Source organism: Canis lupus, chromosome 17, assembly GCF_003254725.2.
Source record: "Canis lupus dingo isolate Sandy chromosome 17, ASM325472v2, whole genome shotgun sequence".
NCBI lineage: Eukaryota > Metazoa > Chordata > Mammalia > Carnivora > Canidae > Canis > Canis lupus.
Window position 1 is genome coordinate 3,758,543 of NC_064259.1, and position 22,714 is coordinate 3,781,256.

Here is a 22,714-nt window from a genome sequence, read left to right on the forward strand (position 1 = left end):
TCTAATGCTGAAAATGCATTTTAATTGGCCTCACAAAAGAAAAGGACTTCAACAGAAGCCCTAGGATTAATAATTACTCTGCTGAAAATGATGAATCCTTGGGCAGCATCTTTTGCAAGGGTTGGGTTTGTGAGCCCCTGCAAGGCTGGGGCCCTGGCAGACAGAAGCCCGGGGCGGCGGAGCAGTGGCATCGCAGGAGGAGCATCGCAGAGAGACACGAGGGCTCTGAGCTTGGGGACGAGACAGTTAAAGCCTCCCCGTGCGAGCCAGTTATATCACACAGCGCCGGTGCCAGGTCAGCAGTCTGGCTGGAGCTCGGACGTGGCTGGCTGTGCCAGGCAGTGCCAGGCGCCCCGGGGAGCCCTGAAGAGGATTCCCCAAAGGGGATTCGTTCTGCAGCCCGGAGGATGCTTTGACGACTGCCTCCCGCGAGGAAACAGGGGCTGCATGGCTGCTTCACAGACAAGCCTGTTGGAGCACGGACCTCCCCGGCTGGGAGCCCGCTGCTGTGACAAAGGCAGCCCGGCTGGCTGAGAACCTGCACAGGTGAGGGGAGCCGGGGCCGCTGCTGCCCGGGGTCCGGCCTCGGCGGTGGGCGTGGGGCAGCCTGCCTGCCCGGCGAGGTGCTGCTCCCAGACAGATTGATTGCTGCATGCTTTTTGCCGCTTCCCTAATTTCTTTCCAAGGAGCACGAGTGGGCTGATCGCGCACTTTGTTCAGGAAGCCACCTCTAAAATCAGGGAGACGCTTTCCAAGAGCATTGAGCGGGTGGGGGATTCGAGCTCGAGGCTCCTGGGTGACAGCAGCAGAGGGGCCTGATTAGCAAGTCCCCAGAGGTGGTTTCTCGCAGCTTCTCCGGATCCACACAGGGCTAGTGAGCACGGAGCGTGTCAGGGCGCCTGGCGAGCTGAGTTCAAATTCAGAGGCTGCCCTGCAGTGAGCAGGAAGCCGTGTGGTGTTGGGGGAGCCGCGTGACCCTGGGGCGGGTCGGCCCCTTTTCGGAAAAGCTGGTTAAATACTTGCTGCGACAGGTTTGAGCTGCTCCGGGCACAAATCTGTGTCCTGTTTACCTTTGTTGCCTGAGTCCTCGGCGCGGGGTCTGGTGCTCAGCATGTCTACACACCGTCCACCCACTGACCGTGGTTTGGGACAGAAAAAAAATGACAGCAAAATATGGGTGCAAACTTGGAAGAGCCATGAAATCTAAGCTCTAGCCTCAGGGGAGCTGTTAGCCTCTCAGAGCATTTTAGAAAGGACAGGGCACAGTCTTGTGCGGTGATGGGTACGGGAGTGAGTTAAGGTCCCAACCACCATTAGATTAATGTGGGTGCTGGAGCAGGTGCTGTGGCCATGGAGGCCTGAGGGAGCTTTGGGTGAAGCAAGACCCCACTGGCAGGTCTGAGGCACCGACAGCAGATGGGAGGGAGCCGGGGGCTGTGGGATGAGGGCATTTCGGGAACAGTCTGGACGAATGGGTCTCAGGGGCTGACTGGCTATGAAGACCATAACCTACACCCGGGTTGGGGTCCACCTCCCCATGTCCGATCCACTGGGTAGGCTCTGGCTCTAGGTCCTGGTCATGATGAGGCAAATATTCTGGTGTCTGAAACCAGAAGATTCATCCAAATTGTGCCTCCAACCGAACTCTCCGAAGAGCAAAGAGGACTCACTTTCCTGATAAAATCGCTTTAACTCCTCCTCTGTGCCTTCACGGTTACATTCAGGATTCTTCCGAGGACCGTCTGGGCTGATTCCAGCCCCCCCAACCCCCCCAACCCCAGCTTCCTTTCCAGAGACTTCCAGCTTCATGCTTCACACAGCAGGTGCTCACTGCTCAGATTTTCGTCCTGGTTCCCTAATGTCATCCTCCCGTCTCTGGGCTGAACCTTCAGCCTGTAGCACCCACTCCGGCCAAATGAATATACGACCTCTACTCATTGCGTTAGACTCAGTTTAGCCGTAGTTTCTTCCCAAAAGCATCCTGGGGCGCCCATCCTTACCCTGAAAGCTGCCTGTTTTATTTCTATTACGGAGAATTGTATTATCATGGCTCGCACCCTCCCCCCACCCCAACCTGGGAGGCGGGAGCTGTGCCTCCCCAAGTCCGGGACACGGTGGGAGAGCCCTGGTCTGCTGCAGCAGAGTAAGGGAGCATCTGTGCTCTGGAAGAGGCTCCCAGGCCCCCGAGAGGTGTGTGGTCCTCCACGGGCCTGGGCCACAGCCTCCGAGACTGAGTGCAACAGGTACGGGGGGCGGGGGAGAGCTACCCTGCAGCCCCGAGCAGGCCCCTGTCCCCAGAGGGCTCCGGGCCGAGGCTCAGGGTGGCACTCACCCCGACCTGCACACACTCTGCAACATAAGTCACATCCTCTCTAGTTTCCTTTGCAGCTTGGCTTTGCTCTCACGTGATCGCGCGCTGCAAGCACGCTCCGGGAGTTTGCAGACAGGCCTAAGGCTCTCCCTCGGCCCCAGAACCAAAGTCCCTCAGCGCAGAGACGGTCCCTGGGGGACCCGTGCGCTCAGCACCCAGCCTGACCTGCCCTGCTGCATGCACGCCGCTGCCCTGGCACCCGCACCTGCTGGTCCATCGTGTGGGGTGGGGGGCGCCCTGGGAAGACAAGGCTGGGGTGCAGACAAGCTGCGCGTGTGTCTGAATCTTCGCACCGGGACCAATGCATCTCAGACTGTTTTAGACAAGGAAGGGAATTTGTTGGGTCAGGAGACCAGAAGGGTCAAAATGTGGTTTTGCTTCTGTGCCAGCTGGACACTGGGGTTCAGTGAAGTCCACAGAAGTCAGTGGGCGTTTATGTTTGGCTTGTTTTTTAAAAATTTTCTGTTTCTCAAGCCCGTTTGCTCTTTTCTGGGTTGATTTTTTCCATGAAGAAGCATTCCCTGTGAGGGGCACAGATGATACTTCGGATACTTCTCCTCCTCCTCCTCCTCCTCCTCCTCCTCCTCCTCCTCCTCCTTCCTCCTCCTCCTCTTCCTCCTCCTCTTCCTCCTCCTCTTCCTCCTCCTCCTCCTCCTTCCTCCTCCTCCTCCTCCTTCCTCCTCCTTCCTCCTCCCTCCTCCTTCCTCCTCCTTCCTCCTTCTCCTTCTCCTTCTTCTCCTTTCTTCTTTTTTTTTAATGTGTTTATTTGAGAGACAGAGACAGTGTGAGAGAGCGACCAGGGCAGGGGGAGGGTCAGAGGCAGAGGGAGAAGCAGGTTCTTCGCTGAGCAGAGAGCCTGACTCTGGGTTGGATCCCAGGACCCCGGGATCACGACCTGAACCCAAGGCAGATGCCCAACCGACTGAGCCACCCTGGCACCCTGATTCCTCCAACAGTTCTGATGGGTAAGCTCCAAGATGAAAGTCCTCCTTCCCCAGAGTCTAAGAAAAATCCCAGTGTTTTTTTTTTTTTTTTTGGAGTGGGGGGTCCCATATGGCTCTCAAGGTCATTCCTCAGTGTGGCCGGGATGGAGGGAGTGCGGTGTTTGAGGGGCCGCCCCCAGTCCGGTCTGTCCCCACACGGGCCGTGCTGAGAAGCACTTCCACACCGATCCGCAATCACCGCTGACTCTGGAGGTGGCCGTCACAGGCTGTCAGGGCAAGAAGGGAGCTTAGCAGTTACCTGCTTAGCTTCCTTCAGTTCAATTTCTTAGGGGCGAAGGGGCTGTGAAAATATGACGCATCTAATGATCACGGCTTCGAGAACAAAGGAAAAGATGAACCTAAAAGCCATGCGTCATCCCCAGTGTACACATAGGAAGTCTCATTCATGATTTCCCCAATTGAAAAGTTTTCTACACAATTTAAAGCATATGTATATTATATTTTAAAGTCTTGACTTCTTACCATCATCCTTGTCTCGTGTCACTGAAATTTTTTACGAACTATACTTAAACGGCAGCATGACCTTCCCAGACACGAGCATTCACATTCACCTAGAATGCTTTGGCCTAGAATCAATCACTTCTTTTTATAGGTGAGGAAATTAAGACGGCAAGAAGGGAGTAATTTTTCCAGATTTGTAGCGGCCCTGAGACGAGTTGCTAGGTCCTTTGATCCTGGTCCTCGAGGTTTCATTTGCCTGTGGTGTTTACCTTCACGTCTCTTAGGGGAATGAAGGATTTGTTTGTGTATTTATTTATTATTTTGTTTTGCGACTTTGGGAACGAGTGGGGAGACATTGCAACGTTGCAGAGACACATCTTCACTGAGGAAAAGGACCCCCCCTCCCAACTCCCCCAATCTGCAGAGACTGCATGGGCTCCGAGCAAGGCCGCGTCCTGCAGGGGCCCAACTGGGGTGGCTGGTAGAAGACAGTATCTAATGGGGGCGGCGAGCCTGGAGTTTTCTAAATTTTGTAAAGGTGGGGGCTCTCTTGCAAACGCGTGCTCTTTCTAGGGCAGCGTGTGTGCCGGAAGGCTCTAAGTCTCACTTCTGCCTCCATCGTTTCATTCATCTAACGGACGTTTGTTGTACACCTGCTCCAGGTCAGGCACTATTCTAAGCACAGAGAACAAAACCGTGGAAAATAAGTAAGGGCTGTGCTCTTGGGGAGCTCGTATGCCACCACGGCGGGGGCATGGGACAGAAAATTAAACAAAGAATCAAAGGAAAATGAAGAGTATCAGATGCTGATGAACAAGGAGCAGGAAATCGAAATGGGGGGCTCTGATAAGGACCAGGGGGTTGATTTTGGACCAAGCTGTCAGGAAAGGCTATTTAAGATGTGAAGGCTGGGTCGAGGAGAGGCGAGAGTCAGTGCCAAGGTCCTGGGGTGGCCTCTGTAGGTCAGGATGGGGGCGTAGAAGGAAGGCCAGCCAGCCTGGCCTAAAGAGGGGACTGTGGATCAGGAGTTTGGTTTTGGTAAAATTGAGGGGCTGCCAGGAAGTTTTGGAGCCGGGCTGGGCTGTGATGATCTGATTCATGTTTGGAAGATCACACGGGCTTCTGAGGGAGAAGGGATCTTGCAGGTCAGGAATGGAAGCAGGGATTCTGGTGGACGGTCAGACGTGAAAGGGTGGCCCCCTGAATTGAAGGAGGAGAAGCATCTGGAACTGACCTGTTCTGGAGGCCACAGGAGTGGGCGAATGGAGCCGAGCCTGGGATGGGGAGCGGTGGTGTGTTTAGGGAACAAGGAGTCTCAAAGGCCATCCCTACAATGTTTAACACTCATGAAAACCTAAGACCTTATTTATCGCAGTCCCCCACTTTTCTACTTTGCTCTGGAAGAAAAATGTGGCCACGTGGAAGATATTCAGTTTCCAATAGTCCCACCTTCTTCAGGTTGCCTGCAACCCCAGAAATGCTCCCTGTGGGTTGCTCCTCGGCCACAGTGAGGGAGTGGGCTCTGCTTCTCTACAAATGAGGCAGGGGGCCCAGATACTCCATCCCTGGTGCACAAAGGCTCAGGAGAGGTTACATGGGCTCTCAACCATCTGTGGCATTTGCATGCAGGGGGCATGGGACCTGCTGCCAGAATAATCCGTGAGCCATTGCCCTCATGTGCAGAGTGGACGTATCCTGTCACTGTGTGGCCCAGGCACTTTGTGATCTGACTGGTCCTGGGCCCGAGGCTGCAGGGATATCCGCCCCCCCAACCTTCAGGCCTAGGTCCTCTGACCCCCTCCCATCGGCCACGGGATGACCTGTAAACAAGCAGCTAGGTGCACGAGGGGCTCAGGTCAAGGAAGGCCAGGAGGTGACCTAAGAGCCCCCACGTGGGCTGAGTTAGTGAGAAGTCCATTTTAGCAAACCTCCTCCAGGGTAGCTCCCAGCACCGGGCAGGGGAGGGTGCCGGCCTGTGAGACCAGGTTGTGTGTTAGACACAGTTTGAGGGGGACCCTAACATTACAGCGCTGAGATTGGCGGCCTTCGGCCTGAGTTACTGCCCGCCCCTGCCCCCCACTCGGACCTAGCCTCCCTTCCCGGATCCCCAATGTCCGGCCTCCACCTGGACGTCCTCCCTCCTCCTCCGGGCTCGGGGCCCACGCCCTGGTGCTCGGGGAGCTGACGTTGTCCTGCTCCCTGCTGCGGAGAGTCTCTTCCTCCTCTGAATTCTACAGCATTGTTTATTTATCCTCTCTGTTGCACACATTTCTACCATCTAAGGTTGGAGGACACTTGCTGGTATACAAAACAAACATTTGCATGCACCACAAAGAGAAAGCACAGCGTGTCATCTTTACAGCCAGGGGCTCCGTGTCAGGCACGAGGCCACAGTGGGGGAATTTGAAGATGAGCCCTGGGGTCTCTGTGGCTCATGGTTTTTGGTGCGTGGGCATCCACCACACAGGCTCTAGTTCTTTGTCGGTATTTTACAAGAGATTCAAAGGGGCGACCTAAATGCTTTTGTGGAATATTCCGTCATAGAATTAGAAACCCATTAAACATAGACTGTGCAACGGCAATATTGATTTCAACACCAGTGCCAAACCCAGGATGAGCGGACGCAGTGTGTTCAGGATTGGAACAGGATATGAGCTTATAGAGAGAGATGCTGTGGTCATGTCTAAGGTGAAGATGCTCTCGGGTCATCCCACCTCAGTTCAAACAACATCAGCACTAAGTGAAAGAAATTTTTCTATGTCTGGAACATTTGTCATGTAACTAAGATCAAGCTTATGGAGTAGGGCAATTCATACTTGGCTTGTTTTAAAGTTTTATTCTAAGAATGACAATTTCAAATATTAAATATTCATGACAGCGTCTTTCTTTTTTTTTTTTTAAAGATTTTGTTTATTTATTCATGATAGACAGAGAGAGAGAGAGAGGCAGAGACACAGGCAGAGGGAGAAGCAGGCTCCATGCACCGGGAGCCCGATGTGGGATTCAATCCCGGGTCTCCAGGATCACGCCCTGGGCCAAAGGCAGGCGCCAAACCGCTGCACCACCCAGGGATCCCGCGTCTTTCATTTTTAAAGTGATTTTTATTGGGCATTTATTTTGTGTTCCTGTATCTTTGTTTTGCGTTTTTTATTATCAAATATTTATATTAGGAGGAGATCATTTTTTCTTGTTATTGGAATATCTACTCTTTCCCATCATATGACTTCATCGTAATAAATCATGTGCTTACTGTAATACATATTTAACAGAAAGTCTCTCTTAATATAACCCCCAATCACAGAAAACAGATTCGCTATGTATTATTTTGGACGTTCATTGAAAACCACATGAATACAGTGTTGCAAAAAAAGAAAAATACAGAATAAATTATGGTTTCAGGAATACTTTAGTTTTCCTAGAAATTACATACCTCTTTCCTGAATCCATAAGATTTACGTCCCATGGGAATTCGGAAGCACTAAAATGTACTCGTGCCACAGAGTGAGGGATCTGTTACAAACCCAAGAGCTGACAGCTGCGGGAGCGTGGGGGCGAGACCCAGTGGTGTCGCCTGAGGTCCGCGGTGAGGGGATACTAGAGACGATGTGTAATTTAAGACGGGTTTTGAAGGACCAGTAGTTGCTCATTAGGCGGAAAAGAAGAGAAGGATGTTCCATCCTGTGCACCCTGCACAAGCACAAAAGCCTGAACAACAACAACAACAACAAAAAGAAAAAGTGCAGCACAAAACAGTAGAAATGAGAAGTAAAAACAGAACCGTCCGTGCAGTGTTTCACGACTCTCAGGCCTAGAGGGAGGGTCACACTGATAAGCGTGGAGGAGACAAGGAAGGTGGGCAAAGCCATCAGAATAGCGTTTGAGGCCTCGCTCCCCTCTGTTGTCTCCCACGCAGGCTCTCCTCCTCTTCCCAGGCCCAACCCCACCCTCCTGCTCACACCTCCTCCAGGAAGCCCCCTGGCTCTCCAGCTCCCAGGGGTCCATTCTTCTCAAACATCTTAGCACGTCCTCCTCATCTGAGTGCTGCGCTGTCTCCTGCAGCCCAAAACTGCCACTGGAAGTGTGGTCCTCAGACCAGCAGATAGGCATCGCCCAGGAGCTGGATGGAAATGCAGATTCTCAGGCTCTGAGACTTAACGGAATCACAGCCCACAGTCTCGTACGATTCTTGGGTGACTTGAAAGCATGTGGAAGTTGGGGAAGCTGGGCCAGCCCCCAACCCCCACCCCTCCTTTCCTGGGTAAAGCTGATCCAGGCACAGGCAGGGTGGGGGGCCTGCCAGGGAGGCCGGGACATGGATGGGCTGCAATCCGGCATAGATGGTGACACAGGAATTGCCTGGGGGATACTGATGCTGCACCTCTTTCTCAGAGATCTGATGGGAACGGTCTACACAAACATGAACTTTTAGTTTCCAGGTGACTATAATGTGCAGCCTTAGGAGGGTGGACCTACCTCCTTGTTGCCATAGCACAGAATGTTCTCATCCCCAAGTGGATCAAAGGATGAGGAGCCCATGCCCGGATGGCCTGGTCCTGCAGTCAGCGGAGTGGAGGGTATCAAAGGCCCCAGAGCCCGTGGGTCTCTGGGGTCCCTCTGGTGGAAGCCAGGCCCAGCGAATAGCTTCTAAGGGGATTCACCTCTCCAGGAATAGCCCTCGGGCATGGCAGGAATGACCCTTTTTCCTCTGTGTAAGGACCCCAGCCCCGTGGGTGCAGGAAGCCCACCCGAGGGCTCGGGCAGTTGGCTGGGAGCTGCGGCCTGGGTGGCAAGCGGGAGGCCCCCAGGTCAAGCACAGGGGAGGGTTCTGCTTCCCAGAGTCACAGCTGCTTTCCTTGGGAGATCAGGTCTCTGTGGCCTGGCCCTGCTTCTCGCGCCTCGGCTTCGCCATTCTTTGTCTCACCGCACGTGTGACGGTTTTCTTCCTTGGGCTGTTTTCATGCACCTCTGCCGGCTTAGGCGGCTGACCCTTATCATCCCACTGCAGTTGGAGGCCCAAACGCATGAAATGCCTTCACTGTCTGTCAGGATTTCTCTCTCCACCCAGTCTGGGCTCACCATACTTCCTCTGTGCCATCAAATCTCCCAGTTGCACCCTGCATGAGGCTTTCAGTGTGCTCCTCGAAACTGCCTGTCGCCATGCCTCCCTCCCCTAACCTATGTGCTCCTCACCATCTTGGTGGTGTCTACACCAGCTCTGCAGCATCTGCATCACCTCTGCAGCATCTGCATCACCTCTGCAGCATCTGCAGTGCCCCTAGAGTACCTGCACCACCTCTGCAGCATCTGCACCAGCTCTGCAGCATCTGCACCACTTCTGCAGTATGTGCACCCTCTGTACAGCATCCACACCGCCTATGCAGCATCTACACCAGCTCTGCAGTATCTGCGCCACCTCTGAGCATCTGTAGTTGTCCCTACAGCATCTGCCCACCTCTGCAGCATCTGCACCATCTGTACAGTAGCCTCATCATCTCTGTCCTACTGTGTGTGGTTTCTGAGACCCGGTATCCTCCTGGCAACTTGTCCAACCTTTAGGAAGGAAATGCCGCACACCCTGGAAACCTACGTAGGACTTCTGCTGACGTCCAGCTAGTCCCCTCTGAGCTGTATCCAATGACTTCGTCTTGATCCATGCTCCAATTCAGAAAGTTCCTCATTATGGAAAAGCAAACCCTAAAGCAGGGTCGGCCACCTGCAGCCCACGGGCCCACTTCACCCCCTGCTTATCTCTGTAACTCCAGTCTCCCTGGAATACACCCACACCCATTTATTTAGTGCCATCCCTTGTGCAGATGCAACAAGTGCGTGTATGCCGCTGTCACTATTATTTTTAAAGAGATATGCTCTGTATCCTGCCTGATGCTTCACTCAGCTTTTGCTCCTGGATGGCAGGGTAGATGCTGTTAGAAATAATGGAGCGGGACATGGGAGGATGGAGGGTTAAAGCAGATGGTGTAAGTGGCTGGGGGACGCTGGGCACAGAGACCGCCTCTGTACGCCTGGTGCAGGGCTGTGAGCTGCGGAGGCTGGCTGCCATGCCTCACTGTGCTCACACAATTGTCAGATTTATAGGAAAATGTTCAAAGGGCAAAACTAGAACAGTGTCAGGAGTCTGAGACTCAAGAACGAATGAGTCAGCGTGGGGCTGCGAACTGCCCGGAAAGCTGAGCGTCTGTATTGTACAGTTTTAACAAATTTGTATGGAAATCCTTTTCATTTTATTATATCACTTTCTTCCTTCTTCAGAAGAGCAAACATCATAAATTGTCATATAGCTTGGGGGTATTTTCCGGGTTCTGCAGGGAGGTTTTCTGCTATTCCAAATATCCCAAGGCGACCACATCTTTTGAATTTACGTATTAATTTCAGTGTTTCTCAATGTTTTATCCTTTCTCCCCCTCAGTCAATTGTCAGTTTCTTTTATTTTCCCCCGTTATCAGTGCATTTCCCTATAATAGCTGTGTTTCTCAGTGTAGATATTCTTCACCCAATCTGGAGAATGTTAGGACTCTGATACTAAAGCTGGTTATACCCGCCTATAAGCTAAGAACACCGGAGAGGATTTCGAGCTGTCCCCAGGGAGCTGAACTGGCTTTTGTAGCTTCCCCTTCAACTGATACAAAGAGGTTTTGTGGGCTGATTTCCCTTTTTGTACCTTACTGTCATTCATTTTCTTACATTGTGGCCAGTGTCCATTTTGCTAAGAGGGGACTTTGCTAAAAGGCTACACTCTGACCATGTGAAGCATTTCGGCTGCAACACAGAGTATTTCAGTCTATAAAATGGCACAGAATGTCCAGATTCAATTTAATTGTCCAAATACTAGATTAATTACTTAACATGCATTAAGCCCCTCGATGTCCAAGCCATCGTGTGGGCCACTAACGGGGACCCAGGAAGAGTGGGGGTTCATAGCCCTCCATCCTAGACAAAGGCTTGATTCCCTCGACTGAGAGGCCATCCAGGCTTTTTTGATGAAACCCTTCTGGGTAGCTGGACAAGTTCTGTAAGAACACCCTTCTCTTTTTCTTTATTTTTGTGAGATTTTATTTATTTATCTGAGAGAGAGAGAGAGAGAGCACAAGCAGGGGGAGGAGGAGAGGGAGACGCAGACTCCTCGCAGAGCAGAGAGCCCAACACGGGACTTGATCCCAGGACTTCGGGATCATGACCTGAGCCCAAGGCAGATGCTTTACCAAGTGAGTCACCCAGATGCCCCTCTCTTTTTCTCATTTTCATTTAAAAATACAGCAAAAGACAATCTCTACATAGGCCCATTAGTTATAATCCTGTGTGATATTTTAGGTATAAAACGTCCGTGCTCGTTAGGGCAAACAGAACATCATGACTAGACTCTTCTCTGATGCCCTATAGCTGGATGCTTTATGGATTTGCTTGTCTGTTTGGTTTTTTGCATTGAATTTGTAAAATGGGTGTTTGGATGCCCTTGAGCACCATGCCCCTCTTACTGAATTAAAGACTCCTCCTCCTTCAGTTTGTGAACTCGGTGTGCATATTATTTCTGTGCCAAAAGGCGAAGGCGATGGGCTCCTGTAACCCTGCACCTGAGGAGAGAAAAGTGGTCCCTGAGAGACGTGGTCCCTTTGGCACAGAGGTAGCAGAATCAAGTAGCCTTGGGCCAGGCAGCTGGCACAAAGGAGAGAAGCCGGCCAGGGACCGTGCCGCAGGGAGCACCTGCCCTGTTCAGAGCCACCTGTTGAGGGCTCGTGGTGTAGGGTTCCACAGGAAGCCGGAGGCGTGGAACCGAGGATGGACTCCCCGGCTTTGAAAGCCCTGTGCACACCACGGAAGACCTTGTGTCTGTGAGCTGGAGGTGTCAGGGCCCCCCCAAGTTTGGCACATCTGCCTTGTACCATTAGCAGAGCGCAGCTGTCTCTCACTGGGAACCCCCTGCCCCAAATCGAAACCTGGCACTATTCTCTGAGGTTGGCTTAGCGGTCTGAAAATAAATGCATAAAATCAGTTTGACCGGGATGTCTTTGGGAGCTGGGCCACACCGGTTTTCCTCAGATCTCCCCACTCCCCGTGGCCTTGCACTAGTCCACACGCGCCCGTGGACGGTCCCCGCCGGTCCCTTGGAGACGGTCACATTTTTAACCACGTCTACAGACAGACCCACATGCTAATCTCGAGTCTTTGGGGGCTTTCCTCCTATCTCACTGGAGACCTAAAACAGAAGATCGGATGACTAAGCTGAACCAAAAAATGTCCTCAGTGACATCTTGGGGCCCAGCGGCGCGGCGGGGCGGTGTGGCCTGGCTCTGCTTCCCTCCTGCGGGGTCTCGGGCTCTGGTCTGTGACCCACGGTTAGCTGTGACGTGAGGGACACAGTACTCAGGGGACCCGCCAGAGTCACCGACGTCTACCAGGAGTACGAGACATGGAAGCTAAGTATTGCTGCGGCTCATTTTATGACGATTCTTGTTATCAGAGCAACTTGCACGGGCAGGTGCACGTACGCAGCTAACGCACCTTGGATTCACCCAGTGCAGAAAGGCCTATATTCATAAACGTACTCGGCCCCTTAGCAGTGTTTCTTATATACAAACACAATAGAGGTGGAATTCTAAAGCCCCAATTAAGTGGAAAAGGTCGCTTTCCGTGGTAACAATAGGCCAGAGCTAAAGCAACAACAAAAAAAAAGCTACTTAGTTTGGCAACCTTTGTTCAGAAGAATCCTCTGAAAAAGCCCCCCTCGGGACCTTCTGAATGGGGCTTGAACCAACCTTCTTAATCCTCTGCCCGTCTCACATAGGGTTAATTCAATGCTTGGGAGGAGGTGGGTCCCCCTTTTGTGGCGAGAGCTGGTCACAAAACAAAAACCAATTGCTAGGTTCCAAAGGGGTTTCTCGCTCACACTCTGGGCTAAAATAAGCACCGCGATTGTTCTTCCTTCTTGGCCTGGAAGGGGTGGAGAGAAAGTTAAACCTCTGGAACACACAGAATTTGCTGAAAAAGGTGAAAGTTCCATTTCAAGTTCCAAATTGAATGCAGACTCCAGGCTTCGCAGGCCCCCCAGCCCCGCCCCCGGCCTGGTCCCTCATGGGGTATGTGTGCGCTTGTGGGGAGGGTCTGTCTATCAGGCTGCCACCCCCGAAACAGCAGGTAATTAAACCTCGGGGGCCCGGAGGATTTGGACTCCGGTTTGGAGAAATACTACACGGGAGGCTCCCCGCCCCCGGCCTCCTCTCACTTGCTGTGGGGATTTTCTGTAGTTACACATGGATTCCCAGGTAAACAAGCCTGAAAGGAAGTCACAGGCAGGGGACCGAATTAGCACCTTGGTGTTGTTGGTAATGAACCGGTTTGCTTAATTAGACGATCGTGAAATTATAACACTGAAAAAGCATAAAACCGTGGCTCAAAATCGAGGGTTCGCCCAGCTGCCAGAGGTCCTTTGCGGAAGATGCTTACTCAATAGGATGTTTCCTGAGATGGGAAACGCGACTCTATTGCAGGGTCACGCAAGGTATGACCGCTTAGTCCCATGCCACGTGTCCTTAGGCAGGTCGTTCCGTGTCTCTGGACCTCAGTTCCCTTTCTGAAAACATTCGTAGGATTTTATCTGCCTGGGAATTTAAGTCAGAGAATGGATTGAAACCCTCAGGACCACCATCTGAGCGCTCAGGGTGTGCAAGGCCTTGTACTAACCCACCTGCACCTGCGATCCTCACACCCGTGGGGTGCTGGGGCCGGACACTGACGTTATCCACGGACTGAAAGGTCAGGCAGGTGAATTTAAGTGACTCACCTAAGACCGCAGACTTAGAACACGTCGGCGCCCTGGTGCAGCGGGAGCCCCTCGGACCACGGAGCGTCTGCTTTGAAGCAAAACCCGCCCCCTGGACTTGAAGTGCAATGTTTTGTGCAGAGGTCACTCGACTTCAGGGACCTCTTCTTGTTTCTTCAAGAAGAAAGGGAGCCCCCTCTTGCCGGGGCTCTGCTTGACGTCTACCTGCGGACCGTGGAATGTCACCCCGTGGAGTCACTGAGTCGCCAGTGGATTAACAATCCAGGGCTTTCTGTCTGAAATGATCGTGGGCCGTTGTTGTTGGTGTGGGAAAGAGGACAAGACCGATGTGTCACGGGCGTGTGTTCAGACTCGCACCTGGGACCATCACGTAGGCAGCTTCCCGGAGAGCACGGGGGTGTCTGGGCCTCTTTGTTTCGTGGGTGGGCCTGAGGTGCCCACGCTCTTTGCCCCTGTCGTTCCCTACAACGTGGACGCAGAGGGGAAGGAGGTGGCCTTCTGTAACTGTCCCGTTGGCCTGAATTCCCACGTTCCTCCCACAGACTGAACGTCACCCGCAGACGCGGAAGGGCAGGAGGTGGGATTCTGGGCGTGGGGCCTGGCCCGGCGTCCTCCCAGCTGCGAGAGCCAGGGCAAGTCGTGGAGTCAGCCTTGGTTTCCTCAACCACCTGTGAGCCCGCTTCCGGTTTGACAAACCCAACCAGTGTCCAAAGGATCGTGATAATATTCGTACGGACGTCAGAGAGCTGGGAAGACCCCAGCGGAACATGCAGCTGAGAAGTTTCCCAAAAACCTGAATCTCCACGTAGGGAGGGCACGCTCACCATGGTGATGAGCGGAACCTGTCCGTGTGTCTCGGGCCTGTCACCCAGAGTCCTCCTCCCGCCCCGGTCGTCCCGAAGGCAGAGGTAGGCCAGAGACCGGAGCGCTCAAGGGTGGAGCGTGTTCTTGGCAAGGCGTAGGGAGCTCTCGGGGAAGAGGAATGACTCTGTCTTCCTTTTCTTCCCCACTCAGGGCCATTCTGATGAGATGTGCAAGGGGGAGGGGAGGCTGCCGGGAGCCACGCAGAGACAGGCTGGGGCAAAGGGGAAGAGGGGAGTTTGGATGCCAGCTCCTTGGCTTGTGGTGGCCAGGAGTGGTCATCGTGACAGGAGTGGGGTCGTGGTGGTCGTGGTACCGGTAACACCAGTCATACCAGTAGCAACAGAAGCAGCTAGTGGTCACTGAGCTCTCGCCCTCCCTCCAGATGCTCCTTATGTCCAGTGGGTATTCTGGTTTGCACAAAAGCTTTGGGAGGCAGGCCCGTGTATTTTCCCTACTGGCACCCGTGGGGCCTGATGCTCAGAGCGGGAGTCACTTTCCCAAGGCACGGAGGCGCCTCCGTGCCGTTCAGCCCAGGCTCTGCAGGGCCCACGTCTCACAGGAGCCGGAGTTCGTCCTCACCCCCCAGCGGAGCCTGACCCGCCGCCCCTGGCACCCGGCACCAAGCCCGGGCAGCAGACGGAGGGCCCGGTGAGCTCTCCTCACCCCTGGCCCACTCGCTCCTGCCTTCCTCACACCGAAGAGACAGGGCAGGTACCCCCTTTGTGCTCATTTTCTCAGAAGCAGGGGTGGCGGAGAAGCCGCTGGTGCACGGGCAAGAGGGTGGTGGGGAGTGCGGTGCTGTCCAGGGTGGTTTTCCAGGCCTCCTTGTTCCTGTCCTCCCGGCCCTGTCCTCCCAGCCCCTCTCCTGTCAGCCCCATCCTCCTGGGTCCTGTCCTCCTGGCCTCATCGTCCTGGCCCCTGTCGTTGTGGATCCGTCCTCCTGTACCTTTTCTCTTGGCCCCGTCCTCCTGGGTCCTGTCCTCCTGGCCCCGTGCTCCTGGCACCATCCTCCCAGGTCCTGTCCTTCCGGCCCCTGTCCTCCCGGGTCCTGTCCTCCTGGCCCTGTCCTCCTGGTCCCTGTCCTTCTGGCCCTTGTCCTCCCGGGTCCTGTCCTCCTGGCCCCATCCTCCTGGCCCTTGTCCTCCTGGATCTGTCCTCCTGGACCTGTTCTCTTGGCCCTGTCCTCCCGGGTCCTGTCCTCCTGGCCCCGTGCTCCCAGGTCCTGTCCTCCAGGCCCCTGTCCTCCCAGGTCCTGTCCTCCTGGACCCATGCTCCTGGCCCCGTGCTCCCAGGTCCTGTCCTCCAGGCCCCTGTCCTCCCAGGTCCTGTCCTCCCGGACCCATGCTCCTGGCCCCATGCTCCTGGGTCTTGTCCTCCTGCCCCCGTCCTCTTGGCCTCATCCTCCCGGCCCCGTCCTCTTGACCCCGTCCTCTCAGCCCTGTCCTCCCGGCTCCATCCTCCTGGCCCCATCCTCCCGGCCCCGTCCTCATGGCCCCGTCCTCCCGGCCCTGTCCCCTTGGTCTCACCCTCTGCTCTAAAGGCCTTTCAGGTCTGAAGTCATTCCAGCCAGGGTTCTGTCCACCAGAGATGAGCATGGTGACATTCTGCAAATGTGGGTCACCAAGGGGGTGCAATAGAACTGTGCCCATGGCCAGAGCCCGGACACCAGAGACGAGTTATAGAACAGAGGAAGAAATGCATTCCACGCAGGAGAGCCGGGCCGGGAGAAGGTCCAGGAAGGGGCAGCACTTAGTCGTGACCTGAAGAGAGAGCACACCCCTGCGAGCAGGTGTCCAGCGGTGGGGGTGGTGCCATCCGCGCCAGAGGATGCCCCGGACACCCGGCGGCCTTGACCTGCGGTGCTCATGGATGGGACCGCGCACCTGTGGATACTCTTTGCTCTCTGCGTGTGTGGGATTGTTTCTAAGACACTGGGCAACGACTGGGTAGGATCCACAGAGACTAAGGCTAACAATTCTCTTTGCCAAAGTTTCCAAGTTACCATTTTGCAAAGTCTTCTAAGGAAGACGGGCCGCTGCCCAATGCACGGCTGTGAGTTCGAGGCCTGCAGGGCGCTCTGCTGGCAAGGGGGTCACTTGAAGGGCTTGTGTGCACGTCCTGCAGTGGCTTTTCCTAGGAGATCATCGCGCACGGGCGTCCCCGCCCCGCGGGATCCACTTGGTCACCAGGATCCCTCCCGGCGCGCACAGCGCAATGGACGTGCGCATCCCCCTGTCCCGGGCCCGAGGGCCGCTCCTCACCTGTGTGCCGTGTGCCCTCCCGGCGGAGCTGCCGTGGCTTCCTCCGTGGGAGAGGCAGTTCCCCTGGGTCTCCGCCTCGCCCTCTCCCCCCGTCACCGTATAGATAGCGTCGCCCGGCCACCCTGTTTACGGTAGGAGCTCCTGCTTCCCTCCAAACACTCCACCCTGCCCTGCTCTTAATTTTTAACCGGAGCCCCTCCCATCACCTGACCTCTGCTTGGCCCTTTATGTTTTTTTATGAAGCCCGTATATACCGTATGCTCCCAAGGGCAGGCACGCCCGTCCCTTCCGTGCCCTGTAGGCCCTGGGCCTACCCCAGTTTGTGGCACCTCATAAGCACAGAGTAAGCTGTGGATCAAAAGCTCAAGCAGGAGGTTGTCTTGTTGGTGACACATGGTGCTCACAGGGCTGGTTGCAAGGAGACCTCTGCTCCCCAGCCCAGGTCCACCCCCGTGACCAGGGCGGACTGGCTCCTTGGAGACTGGCCTCTTCCCAGGGGACGGGAGTGGCTGGGGTGGCGGCGCTGCAATGGGGATGAAGTCTGGTGGAGGCTGCGGTGGAGGCTGCAACGTGGCGGGAGGACCACGGGGGTCTACGGGTCTGAGGAACAGGCCTTCTCCTCCGGGCTCGCCCACCTCTGGTCTGACAATCTCTTGACTTTCTGAACTTTTGGTTTTCCCATCTGAGAAATTGAAACAAGGACACCTACCTTGCTGGGTTGCTATCAGCAGTTATAGACCGGCTCATAAGAAATTAGAAACCTATTTCTCCCGGCCCCTCGTAGGCGTTACAGGCACTGAAAGCCCTGTGGGTGTGGGGGGAGGAAAGTTCTCGTCTCCTCAAAAAGCACCCGGAGGTCTCCTACACCTGCTGTCTCCAGACCTGTCCTGAGCAAGGCAGAGTGTCCTGGAGACAGTTTGACCCCGTCCCTGGCAGGCCGCGCCCCACACTCCTTGTGCTGATCACCACCACCCCCGCCCCCCGGCAGATGCACACCTGATGGAACAGAGTCCTGACCTGGCCCTGCGACCCCCGCCTGGTGACCTAAGCACGGCTCGGCTCCATTCGTGGGTTTGCAGTAAACATACTGCCAGTCCCTACCCCGCCGCCCCACAGGTCTCCCTGCCTCCAGCCCTCCGGCCTGTCCTTTCTCATTTATTTAGCTGTAAAACAAAACAAAACAAAACAAAACAAAACAAAAAAACAAAAAACCACCTATCTGGTAAGCATCTAGTTTTGCAGGGTATTTTCTTAGGTTTTCATGCTGAAGGTGGGAAGCTCTGGACTCAAATGTTTCCAAGGGGAAACACGCAGACGGTGACCAGCTCAGGCCTCTCAGCACCAGAGAGGGCTCCGCATGCCTGCGGTGCAGGGGAGGAAGGACAGTCATTTCTCCCTGCGGTGGGAAGAGGAAGCTTGGGAGGCACCCGGCTTCCCGCGAAAAGGCATGGGGGGACGTTGGATGCGCTTCAAATGCACTTTATTGAGCGAAGGCAGCGCATCTGAAAGGCTGCTTCCCGTCCATCACCTTCTGGAATATACAGAGCTGCGGAGCCAGGGAAGAGGCCGGGGATTGCCATGGGCCCACCGGGAACGTGGGGCACTTTGAGGGCAGCGGAACTATTTATTGTGTGTGATACTGTCACGCGGATACATCGCACACGTCTGTGCCACCCCATAGAATGATGTCAACCTCGTAGTTTAGCTAATCACGATGTTCGGATGTTGGCTCATCAGGTGTAACCAAGGTGGCACACGGATGCAAGATGTCCCTAGTACAGAAAACTCGGGGGACAGCGAGGGAAAGTGTGTGTGGGAATGCTCCAGGATATCTGCTCTATTATTCCAGAAGCCTAAAACCTAAAGTCTGTTAATTCACACACACACACACACACACACACACACACACACACACACACACAGAGGTTCAGGAAAGCAGGTTCACTAGCACAGGTGAGCTAGAAGCAGGTGGAGCTCAGAGGCCACACCAGGACGGGGTCCATAAGGGGCAGAGCTTGGACCCACCTCCCGGCGGATCCCAGGGGACCATGTCGTTTCGGTTTATTTCCCTTCCGAAGAATGAGCAGGCCGTAGGCTCGGAGCATCCTGTCCTCAGACCAGAATCCACGAGAAGCCCGAGCAGCAGTGCCGGTGCCTTTGGGGGGAAAGAAAGTTTCCAGAGCAACCTTGTGGGAGTCCCGGGTTTGCTGCTTACTAGCCGTGGTCCTTGCACGAGTCACACAGTGTCTCTGGGCTTATGTCATCAATTTGCATTTTTTACCCAAAGGAAGTCACTGGGGAAAATGCAATAACGTCTAGTCGTCAGAGGGAGAAATCTGTGGATCCTCATGGGGAAATCTGTGTGTCCCCAGAACCGTGCTTGGCACCAGCAGCTGCTCAACACCCCCTCCCCCTTCTTCTTTCCCTCCCCTGTGAAGGGAGCAAGTGGGGCGTCTCTCCCGGGTCGGGCTCGGGAGGACACTCGAGGATGAGCTTATGGACCTGGACGCTGTGCCCGTGCCACCGGGGGTGCCCGGCCGCCGTGCTCCCGTCTGTCTTCCATCTGGGTTAACGGTGTGGCTGTGGACTGGTCCCGTCCTGAGGTCACAGTCGCAACCAACGCGGTCCTGGCTTGCAGGTGCCCACTTGCCCTTGGTCCCTCGGCCCTGCCACTTCCCTTGGTGCCGCTGTTCCAGTGAGGCTGTGGAGGGCCCCAGGACACCTGGGCTGCTGAGGTCACCGTGCAGGTGGCCTCTGGGGTTAAGGCTCCTGCCCATGGCTCCCAGGACCAAGGTCGCAGCTCTGCCAGCCGCCAGGTGGTGGGTTGGCGCTTGGGGGCCCAGGCTTCCCAGGGTAGGGGGTGTCGGAGGCCCGCGGAGCCCCAGTGCATCCCCCCCCCCCCCCCCCCGCATCCCGCATCCCGCAGCATCCCCTGCGGCTCGGCCAGGACCCCGGGCGGGCGGCCCAGGAAGCCGCGCCATGTGGAGGTGGATGGTGGATGCCGGGGACGCAGCCTTCGCACCAGCCTGACGCGTCCCCGACTCTCCGAGGCTCCTCTTTGCGGGGGGGACGAGGGAAGTGCTGCCCTGATCCTAGGGAAGCCGCCGCCCTCCCAGCGGGCCTGGGATGACCAAGGCGGGGCAGGCGGGGCAGGCGGGGCAGGCGGGGCAGGCGGGGGGGGGGGGGGGGGGGGGGGGGGGAGGGGGCCCGGTGGGGGCGCCTCCTCCTGGTGGGGGCTGCCCCGGGTGGCCGCGGGTGGGGATAGGGTGGGGGTGGGGGAAGGGGGCATCCCTGGGTGGCCGTAGGTGGGATAGGGATGGGGTGGGAGTGGGGGGCTTCCCTGGGTAGCGGGGTGGGGGGCGGTGTGGAGTGGGGGTGGGGGTTTCCCTGGGTGGCCGCGGATGGGGGTGGGGTGGGGGTGGGGATGGAGGGCTTCCCTGGGTGGCCTGGGTGGGGCGGTGCGGGCCGGGGCAGTGTGAGCCGACAGTCCGGGGGTCGGCGGGAGGGGCGCCCAAGGAGGCCGGGGCGCATGGCTGGACCCCGAGGTGCTGGCGGGCGGCTTCCCTGGGCGCGGCCCTGGGGTCAGGGGTCTGCGCCCCCCGGCCTGCTAGGTCTGGGAGCAGATGTGCACAGTCGGGGAAGCCCGATGGATGGGGAGCCTTGCGCCCCTGTTGGCGGGCGAGGGCAGGGCCCGCCGAGCGTCTCCGACCCAGATCCCGGGGCCTCCACCTGCAGGTGCGGGTGACCCCGGCGCCACCTTCATCGCAGCCCTCGCGTAAGCTGAGCCCTGGGCCACCGGCTGCACGCGCTCGGCCGCTGGCCCCCCAGAAGCAACTTGTAGGGTTAAGGAGGAGCGCCGTGCCGCCCTGGAGGTCCCGACGTCTGTCCCCTTGGGCATGCGGTCCAAGGAGCCGCCCCAGCGCCCCCCATCCCCACACCTGCCACTAGCTGGCGGGAGGCAGAGGCGGTGTCTCCCGCTTGGCCAGACCCGGCGACCGGCTCAAGCCCCGGGGCCCCATCTTGACCTCCACTCAGCGCCGGACCCTTTGCCTCTCCAACCCCGATGCCTGATACTATCAGTTTTACACACAGCACGTTTTAAAGATCAGTGGTTTAGAAATGGTTAGTATTTTTGTCTGTTTTGTTAAAAGGATTATTTTAGAGCAGTTCTGGGTTCACAGCAAGATTGAGGGGAAGGTACAGAGGCATCCCATACGTTCCCCTGCCCCCCCAGCACAGTCTCCCCCATCATCAACACCCCCACCCCGGGGGGGGACACTTGTTAGAACCCGTGACCATATCCATGAAGCGTCATTTTCTTTCTTTCTTTTTTTTATAAGATTTTATTTATTTATTTATTTATTTATTTATTTATTTATTTATTTATGAGAGACACAGAAAGAGAGAGAGAAGGAGAGACACAGGCAGAGGGAGAAGCAGGCTCCCTGCAGGACTCGATCCCAGGACCCCGGGATCAGGACCTGAGCCAAAGGCAGACGCTCAACCACGGAGACACCCGAGCGTCCCAATGACACATCTTTTTCATGCAGAGTCCATAATTCACATCATGGTTCACTCTTGGTGTTCGGGCAAACTCTATGGGTTTGGGCAAATGCATAACGTAATGACACGTCTCCACCATGACAGTGTCACACGGGCTAGTCTCACTGCTCTGTGTGCTCATCCCTCCTCCACCCTAGCCCTGTGACCACAGATCCTCTACTGTCCCCAGAGTCGTCCTTTATTTAATATTTCTGAGGTTAAATTGTTGCCCCCAGAGGTCATATGAGTAAAGAGCTAACCATCAAAGCCAAGGAGATGAGGTCTAGCTGGGGGTCAACTTTCAGGACAGCCTTGGCCACAGCTTTCCTATGAGTAACCAGCTGGTGTTTGTCTCCGTGGATGTGGCCCAGCCACTCCTGCCCTTGTGGGCATCGTTCAGAGTCTTCTTCTCTGACGTCCACTCCCTTCTCACTTTGGCACAAGCCCCCACCTGGGACACCAGGTACCCCTAACTTATGCCTGCCTTTCTTGGGGCTCCATATGTGTGTGGGTCCCTGACCAGGGGCAGACCCTGGCTGTCCTGTTGTCCAGGGTTCCCAGCACAGAGCACAGGGGCTGGTTTACCGTGCGTGTTCACCACATAATCCTTCAGGGAAAGAACAGATGTCATAGCCAGGTCAGTCTTATGTGTTACATTTCTTTTTCTTTTCCTTTTTTCCTTTTTTAAAATTTTTTATGTGTTACATTTCTAACCCGCGGAGCTCTGAGGTCTCATCTCGGTGTTTCTCAAACTCTGGGATACACGGTTAGCACCTGCAGAGCTGGAATCCCCAGCCTCGTCCCCAGGGGCTCTGTCTGTACATCTGGGGTGAGCCCAGAGCCCCAGCAGGATGCCTCGTAAGAGGGCCTGAGAAGACTCAGTGCTTCAGGGGCAGGGACGCCATCCCCGCTCATCTGTGCTCCGTGACTTCGGGGTGTGGCCGGGCCACCCAGGAACGGTTAATTATCTCATGGGATGACGCACCACAGAACTTGAGCCCTCCGACATCAAGCTCAACCACGGATCCTCCACCGTCCCCAAGCTTGTCCTTTATTTCATATTTCCGAGGTTAGATTGCTGCCCCCAGAGGTCATATGAGTAAAGAGTTAACCATGAAAGCCGAGGAGATGCGGTCCGGCTGGGGGTCCACTCTGTCTCTGCCCTCCGTGGTCTGTTGAACTTGAGCAGATGGACTCCCCATGCGGAACCTCTTTCCCCATCCCAGAATTGGGACTTTGAAATTTTTGAAGGTGCTTTTCAATCCTTAGTGGCCTGTGAGGAGCTGCGAGGTGGTGGCTGCGTTATGTGTCTGCACCCTTGGACCCTGGACCGTCAGGCAGGAGTGGTATAAAATTGGCATTTTATACCAATTAATAGGTACAGATTTCTGAGCATTTTTGTGTGCCAAATATTCATATAAGCACTTTCCTGATTGCC

At 55.6% G+C, this 22,714-nt stretch overlaps 1 long non-coding RNA gene across 2 annotated transcripts in view; it reads left to right on the plus strand.

Annotated features, from left to right (window-relative positions):
- Positions 1–206: 206 nt before the first annotated feature.
- The window catches only part of LOC112664895 (uncharacterized), a 56,319-nt gene continuing 33,811 nt past the window's right edge, over positions 207–22,714 (plus strand). For both annotated transcript variants that reach the window (XR_007403118.1, XR_007403119.1), the window contains exon 1: positions 207–546. This is a non-coding gene — a long non-coding RNA (uncharacterized LOC112664895). The remainder of the gene's footprint in view (positions 547–22,714) is intronic.